We start from the raw sequence: 8,500 nt of genomic DNA on the forward strand, positions 1-8,500 counted from the left end.
TCCTTGCTCCTCTCTCTTCCTCCTTCAGGCACTAAAGAAAAGTGGAGTTGATCACTCCGTTGAAAATGGAAAAATGGAAACAAAACTGAAAGTAAAATTTATTGTGGAATCTTTTTTAGCTGCAGCATCCGCCCTGTGCCAGCTCTTATTTCAAATGTGAAGCTCTGTGTTTGTTAAGGTTTAATCTAGTAAACAGAAAAATTTAGCAGAAAGAGCAGATCTTATCCATTTCTAAAAACCAGTTTTGGTGCCTTTGTTTCATCTGTTTTCTCTTTTTTGTTGTTGTTATGTTTGTGCGTTTTCTTATATGTTTTGGTCTACAGATATTTTTAGGGTTTGTTTTAGCACTATAAGTGGTGATATTGTTAATGAGAGAGGTTTTATTCTTACAATATTCCAAACTCATATCCTCCACCAGAGTGTCTGGTTCCTCACCATTGTCTCAGGGTCCCCTCCTGCCATCCCACACCCCTAACCCTGCTTGTAAACTCAATTATGTAATCAGTTCTGAGTTCCTGGTGCTTATGGCCATCTGTTATTCCCTTTCTATGTTTCCTAATACCCCACATAAAGAGAAATTGTCCTGTATCTATTCCTTTCCTTCTGGGTAACTAATCATGCAAACTTGTAAATGCATGCATGGAACAGAGGATATCATGTTGAGTGAGGTCCACCAAATAGAGAGGGACAGATGCTCTTGTCTTTTGATTCAGTGCAGTATGAACCAAAAATTTCTACTTTTAACAAATTTCATTCGACAATATATTCTGTTAATCAACATGGAAACATTATTTCCAAGTATTAGAAATTATATTGTTATCATGCTATGGGACTGGCACTACTAATACCACCAGATGTCAAAGTTAGTCATCTCTAACTTATACAAATATATCGGATAAATACTAATCTTAAGAGTTCTTATCCTTGGGATGGAGCGATAGTACAGTGGGTAGGGCATTAGCCTTGCATGAGACTGACCTGGGTTCGATTCCCAGCATTCCATAAGGTCCCCGGAGCACTGCCAGGAGTAATTCCTGAGTGCAAAACCAGGAGTAACCCCTGTGCATTGGAGGGTGTGATCCAAGAAGCAAAAAAAAAAAGAAAAAAAGAAAAAAAAGAAAAAGAGTTCTTATCCTGGAAAACAGTCTAAGTGTCAGATGCATTAAAATACATTCAGGAAAACTGTGGTATCTATTTCAGATGAACTTAAATTCCCGTGATCCAGTTCTTTAACTCCTAAGTTTATACCCAGCAGAAATGTGAAATAATGTGCATAAGAAGCATAGGGAAAATGACTGTAAGATCACTGTGCATAATAGCTCCAAGTTGACTTGAATACCAAGTCTGTACACAATGATTAGCAAAGTTGCTGTGGCACAATTGAATCATGAGATGCCATGTAGTAAAGAATGTAAACAAATGACAGCTAGACCCAATCCATGGACTTAAGGAGCCTGTTGGCAAGTTGCTGACTCAGATTCCAATCGCCAGCACCAAAAGTGGTCCCCCTAGTTCCACCAAGGTAATCCCTAAGCAGAGAGCAATGAGTAAGACCTGAGCTCCATCTAACCAGTATACTTTTATTTCTAGTTGTTACTACTTTCAAGAGAAAAGTTCTGGGGACTGTATTTTCCTTTCTAGGTAAATAAATATAGCTGGGCTGGGAACCCTATTCAGAGAGAACCTAAATAATCATCCTTATTTGAGCAACAGTTCTTGAAAAAGTGTTCATCGTCACTGATTTCAGGAAAATGAAATTTAAAAGTAGAGTGAAGTATCACCCCACACTAGTGAGAGTGGTGTATATGGCAAAGACCATAAACAGTTAAGTGTGTTGGGATATGACAAATAAGGAATTCTCATTCATGTCAGGGTGGCTGTTGTATGGTTTAATGTCTCTGGAGGACTGTTCAGAGGCTTTTAAAAACACTGTAAATAAAAGGTCCATATGACCCTCTGATTTCACTCCTGGAACTCTACCTCACAAACACAAAAATATTAATGTGTAAGGACACATGCATACCTATGTTCATTATAGCACTTACTGTAGGCAATATCTGGGGAAAAAAGCAAAGTGTCCAACAAAAGACAAATGGACAAACAAATTGTGTATATATGCACAGAATGAAATACTATTTAGCTTTGAGAATAGATGAATTTTTGAAGTTTACTACAATTTTGATGGCATTAAAGGGTCTTATGCTAAGTAAGCATATGGGCAGAGGATAGCACAGCTGGTAGGTATTTGTCTTGCATGTGGCCAACCTGGGTTCAGTTCCTCTGTCCCTCTCAGAGAGCCCAGTAAGCTACTGAGAATATCTGACCTACATGGCAAAGCCTGGCAAGCTACCCGTGTCGTGTTCGATATGCCAAAAATAGGTTTCACAATGGAAACGTTCCTCGTGCCCGCTCAAGCAAATCGATAAACAATGGGATTACAGTACTACTGATAAAGGTAAAGGGAAAAAAACATGATAGGTTAGAAATAGACCTCTGGTCTTATTTTCTCCACCTATGGTCTCAACACGAGCTTTCCATAATACTTCCCATCTTCCCATCTACACCTTTCTTCCCTCCTCACGCCACCATTCTGTGTTTGTTGTATGGGTGCACACAGAGAAGACTTGTCATAACTTTGCTTGTGTCACTCTTCCTTCTTCTTCTGAGCCAGCTTATTCATCAGGTAAGATTTGCCTGTGCGACAGAGACACACAATGGCCACCAAATCAACAGGCTGTGTAATGGCACACAGGGTTCTCTGTGCTTCTGGATTGACCACCAGTTGCCCATTACTGTTTTCAATGAGGCAAAGGGGTTCTGACATAAAACATCTGGGTCCATGTTCAAAGTGTGAACTTTTTTGTAGGGGAAGAGACTGGAAGGAACAGAAATTTCCAGTCTCTCAAGTAAAGGAGCCATCTTGCTTCCTGAAGCTGCGGTATACTATTTTTTAGATTTGCCTACGTTTCTAAAGAAAAAATGGCATCCAAGTGGATTCATAAAATAAATGCTGTGCATTTCATAGGGATGCTACAACCTACTCCCATTGACTTGGTATTCATGTGACTTCTTCAACGAAAAGTATAATGCATGATCATCTTATGAATGGAGAAATAAGTGAAAATGCTTAATTAAAATTATTAATAACAACACTTTAGCTTTCATGTTCTAACTTATGGGCATCAATTCCATTAAGCTAAAAAGTTACTGATAAAATGTTTCTAGATATTTGACACTAAACAAACGCTTGTGTTTTTTTTTAACCTGATCTTATTATCAAGATCAACTCTCTTCAATCTTGGATGTGATTATTTACTATGTAAGATAAAACTTTACTCTCCTTGACTTTTTCTTACACTGAAATCTTACAATAAATAGGTCTGGATTTTCTTAATACCTGACTGTAAAACTACTTTGTAAAGATATAGTGAGGGACCCATTGCTGAACCTCCCATTCTTCCCACTAATTTCCTCATAAGCTATGTCCTGGAGATATTTCAGAAGACAGATAAGAAAAGCAGAGACTGCTTGGGAACAGATGACAGGAAGTTCAATACAAACAATAGAGTACCATAATATAGGGGCAAGGAAGCAAGCAGACTGCAGAGAGAGGATTTTCACATGATTTTAAAGATACCAGTGCCAAGACTCCACATCTCCTCCACTTCAAATATAATATCAGCATCTTATATTTGTAGAGTTCTGGTTGTCTGAATTGCTTACATTAGGGTCACAATAATTTTTAGGTTATCAATTCTCTATAGCAATTTGATATAAATGTAGAAGATACAAAATCCACACTTATTTTCAGGTATGAGGAGTTTACAAGCTCTTGTGCACTGGGATGACATCACTAATAGAAAAATGAACTAAGTTTCCATAGTTTTCAGAACCCTGAAAGGATAGTATTAGAGTTTATATTTTCATATATATATTAATATAGGTGTTTTATACATTGTCCTCTATGGATGTCCTGGAAATATCTATAATGTCAGGAAAGTCAAATTTCCATCATATCTTTACAGATGCACATGTTTACGCTCCAATACATTATTTTTCATAATAGCCTATGACTTTGCTCTGAAATATATTCTTCCTAACTATTAGCACAGCGGATAGGGCATTTGCCTTGCATGCAGCCGACCTGGGTTTGATTCCTCCATTCCTCTTGGAGAGCCTGGCAAGATACCGAGAGTATCCCGCCTGCACAGCAGAGCCTGGAAAGCTACCTGTGGTGTATTTTATATGCCAAAAACAGTAACGAGTCTCACAATGGAAATGTTACTGGTGCCTGCTCGAGAAAATTGATGAGCAAAAGGGATGACTGTGCTATAGTGCTACTATTTCTTTTTTTTCCTTTTTTTTGCATTCGTAGCTGTGCAGCCTCTTTATTTTATTTAACTTATTTTTTATTGAATCACCATGTTGAAAGTTACAAAGCTTTCAGGCTTAAGTCTCAATTACATAATGCTCGAACACCCATCCCTTCACCAGTGCATATATTCCACCACCAAGCACCACTGTAAACCTCCTCCCCCCACCACTACTATTTATTAATAAAAATCACTCATATGTTCATTGCAGCACTGTTTACAATAGCCAGAATCTAGGAAAAAACCTGAGTGCCCAATGACAGATGACTGGTTAAAAACACTTTGGTACATCTACACAATGGAATACTATGCAGCTGTTAGAAAAGATGAAGTCATGAACTTTGCATATAAATGGATCAACATGGAAAGTATGATGATAAGTGAAATAAGTCAGAAAAAGAAAGACAGACATAGAAAGATTGCACTCATCTTTGGAATATAAAGTAACAGAATGGGAGACTAACACCCAAGAATAGTGGAGATAAGGACCAGGAGGTTTGCTCCATGGCTTGGAAGTTGGCCTCACATGCAGGGGGAAAAGGCAGCTCAGATAGAGAAGGGAACACCAGCTAAAGGGTGTCTGGAGGACCCGCTTGGGATGGGAGATGAGTGCTAAAAATAGACTATAGATAGAACACGATGGCCACTCAGTACCTCTACTGCCTACCACAACACCCAAAAGTAGAGAGAGAATTAAAAGGAATGCCCTGCCAGAGAGGCAGGATGGGGTGGGAGTAGAAGAATGGGTTGGAAAGGTTTGGAGCGATATTGGGATAATTGGTGATAGAGAATGGGCACTGGTGGAGGGAAGGGTATCCAAGCATTGTATGACTGAAACATAAGCATGAAAGTTTGTAAGTCTGTAACTGTACCTCATCGTGATTCACTAATAAAAAAGAAAAAAGAAAAAAATGCATTTTCATTGGGGTAAAAAAAAGACACGGCAAACTGTTGTTTTTATATTCACAAATTTTAATGTTTAGCTCAGCAGTAAGTATACTGGGTTTAATGACTTCTGCTGCCTTTATGACAATGTCGTAATATTTTATCATTAGTCTGGTATTTCAGGTTCACCTGCAACCTGCACACTAGCTTGAATAGAATGTTTTGAAACATATTGATCTCAGCAATATCTCCCCACTCGTGCCCCCAATCCTACCTTAACTATGAAAGCAGTAGCAGAGATCTTCTAGTACTTCCAAAGTACTTGAAAATAAAATCAACATTTAACTCTCTTTTTAACTTTATAACCAAACAGTAGGAGGGCTAGGGGTAGTTTCTGAAGGATATTATTTCAAAATCACCCTGAGTTCCCTTGGGGAGTAGCTTGAAATTTATAAAGGAAATAGAAAATGAAAGCTGAAAAGCATTAAAAGTCCCTGCTGGAAACTGAGATCAGAAGAAAACTTAATGAGTACAAAGATCTACACAAAGGGAATTTCTAAATGAACACAGTGAAGTGTTGCCTGCTGGTTGGGCTGAAGGCACTTGGTTTGAGTCTATTGTGGGTGACTTTTGTGAAGTGGGGAGAAGGGAGGTGGTAACCTTGAGAAAATAATTTACTATTTTACCCCACTACCCTGGGGGCTGGAGTGATAGCACAGCGGTTGGGTGTTTGCCTTTCACGAAGCTGACCTGAGTTCGATGCTTCCACCCCTCTCGGAGAGCCTGGCAAGCTACCGAGAGTATCAAGCCCGAGCGGCAGAGGCTGGCAAGCTACCCGTGTATATTGGATATGCCAAAAACAGTAACAATAAGTCTCTCAATGAGAGACGTTACTGGTGCCCACTAGAACAAATCGATGAGCAAAGGGATGACAGTGACAGAGTGACAGTGACTCCACTACCCACCTAGATCACCCAGGGAAGTGCTTGGGTGAGTCAGGGTTAAGACAGTCTTCAGGGATCACTGCATGGTGTAGATGCTTGAGTTCCATTTGCTCTACTTAACAACAGTAGTCAGACTGAGCCTGTGTCACACTTGATTTGCATGGTGTGACAGCCAATAGCTATCAGCTGATTTCTCTCAAGCAGTGGAACTCAGGCTCGAATGAGGGACGTTTCTTCAGGAAAGAAAAATTAGCTCTAGCTCCTACTTAGGGATTTTATGGATTCTTTTCTTTCCCTCAAAAAGAATTTCAAGAGGAGTTGAAAAGTGAAATAAAATATCTTTGTTTAAAGACTATGAGGACAGAAAGAGAGAGCAGCATATTCAAGAGACAACACGGTTTCTCCAGAGGACAGACACTGAAGGCACTTAGTAAAGTATAAGGAAGAAATAATACAGTCCTAGTGGATATGTGAGCACACATCCCCCACCTCTAGATTGGGAAACTGTGCCACTTGCCTTTGCAAATTTTATAAATTTTCTCCAAATCTGCTTCCTTTGGGGCTTTCTAGGTAGCTTTCTTGACACCTGGGTCTTGTCACAGAAGGGCTTTAAACGTTTAGTGATTCACCTTCATGTCTTACTCATATATTAAGCTAGACAGAGATGGGTCCCCAGGGCGATGGAATTCCTGGGAAGTAATAACCATCTATCCCTAAGGTTGCCTAGACCCACCTTGTGAGCTCAGAAACTAAGGTCTGATAAGACCTTTAAACTAGAGCTAACCAGACCAAAGACAGAACCCACCTTCTAAGAGCAGTTCCAGCAGGAATAAAGGTCAAGAAAAGGAGTTTCAAAGAAGACCATCCCAACTCTACCCCGTTGGCAACTGCCCTAGCATTGGACTCTGATCTAGGTAGAAAGCCCTAACATGGGCACCTTGGAGAAAACTCATAAAAGCCAACTTGAATGAATAAAGGACACGCTTGCAAAGGCGAACTTATGTGTTGCTTATGTCCATGTGACCAAGTGCACATGGTACCTGAGTACATGTGCTACATGTGCCACCTGCATCTCCCTTCTTGATATGTGTGCTGGGGCTCTCTCCACTTTTGCAGGAGCCAACCTTATTTCTTGAGCATGTTTCACTCTCTCTCTCCTTCCTCTGTCCCTCTCTTTTCCCCACTTACTCCTTTCCTTTCCTAAAAACCTCCAAATAAAAATCATTTTAACTTCACTGCTCATTTTCTCCTGAAATTCCTTCCTGAAAAAAAGGAAAGGACAGGAAAAGCCTATGACTGGTTTTCCTTTCCTGCATTTCCTTTCCTGCAAAGAGCAATTCGTCACTCCAGCCTGAGTCTATGGCTACGTGAAGAAATTTGGTGGTGGGATTAGCTCCTGCGCCGAGCAAACCAAGTGGACGTCTGGTGTAGCTTGACTGCTACTTAGTGGGGCTGGCAGGACTCTGGTCCATACCCCGCAGGGACTTATCACAGACTTTGTCAGTCCTTGACTTCCCAGCCAGTCCCAGAATGGCAGAGGTGGATAGGGAAAAAGTGGCCATCTCTCTCCTCTCTGCTTCACATTAGAACCTGTGCTCATTTTCACAACCTTTGTTCCCACTAGAACTTCTCTCTAGAAGGTGTCCAGCCGTTTTAGTGCTGACCACTGCCAATTAAAGTATTATAGGACTCTCATTTCCAATATCCACAAGGTGCTCTGGCCTTTGTGGTGCTCTGGCTACTTTAATATAAGTCACAGAGAAATGTCTTTGAATCGCATTTTGGTTTTATAACTTCCCAGGAATTCACTAACAGAGGACCTCCTACCTATCTGATTCCTCAAATGATGATACATTATTAGTGGAGAGAAGTTGAAGAACATTCATGGTAAACTCCAAAATGTCTTCAAGGTTATGAGAAGTCAGTGTTAGCCCACCGTTACAGTGAATGTCTGTATTATCAACTTTAAAAAATATTTATTTTATTTTGATGGGCCTAGAAAAAGATGTTCAGAGAGTCCTATGACCACTCCCCCCAACACACACACACACACACACACACACACACACACACACACACACACACACCCCATACTGTTGGTTCTCTGCCAATCAGGCCTGTCATTCATTGTGAGGGCACATGATGAGGTGCTGCTTGGGACCTGTGGTGAGGGAAGCAACCAGAACAGAACAAGTCCTGTGGTGCAGAGTGATGGCCTCTAGGGCAACATTCCACAATGCTCTAGAGGTGCCCAGAATTGAGATGAGGTTGACAATATGCCTAAGCCCCTGTAATATT

Source organism: Sorex araneus, chromosome 5 (assembly GCF_027595985.1).
Source record: "Sorex araneus isolate mSorAra2 chromosome 5, mSorAra2.pri, whole genome shotgun sequence".
Lineage (NCBI taxonomy): Eukaryota > Metazoa > Chordata > Mammalia > Eulipotyphla > Soricidae > Sorex > Sorex araneus.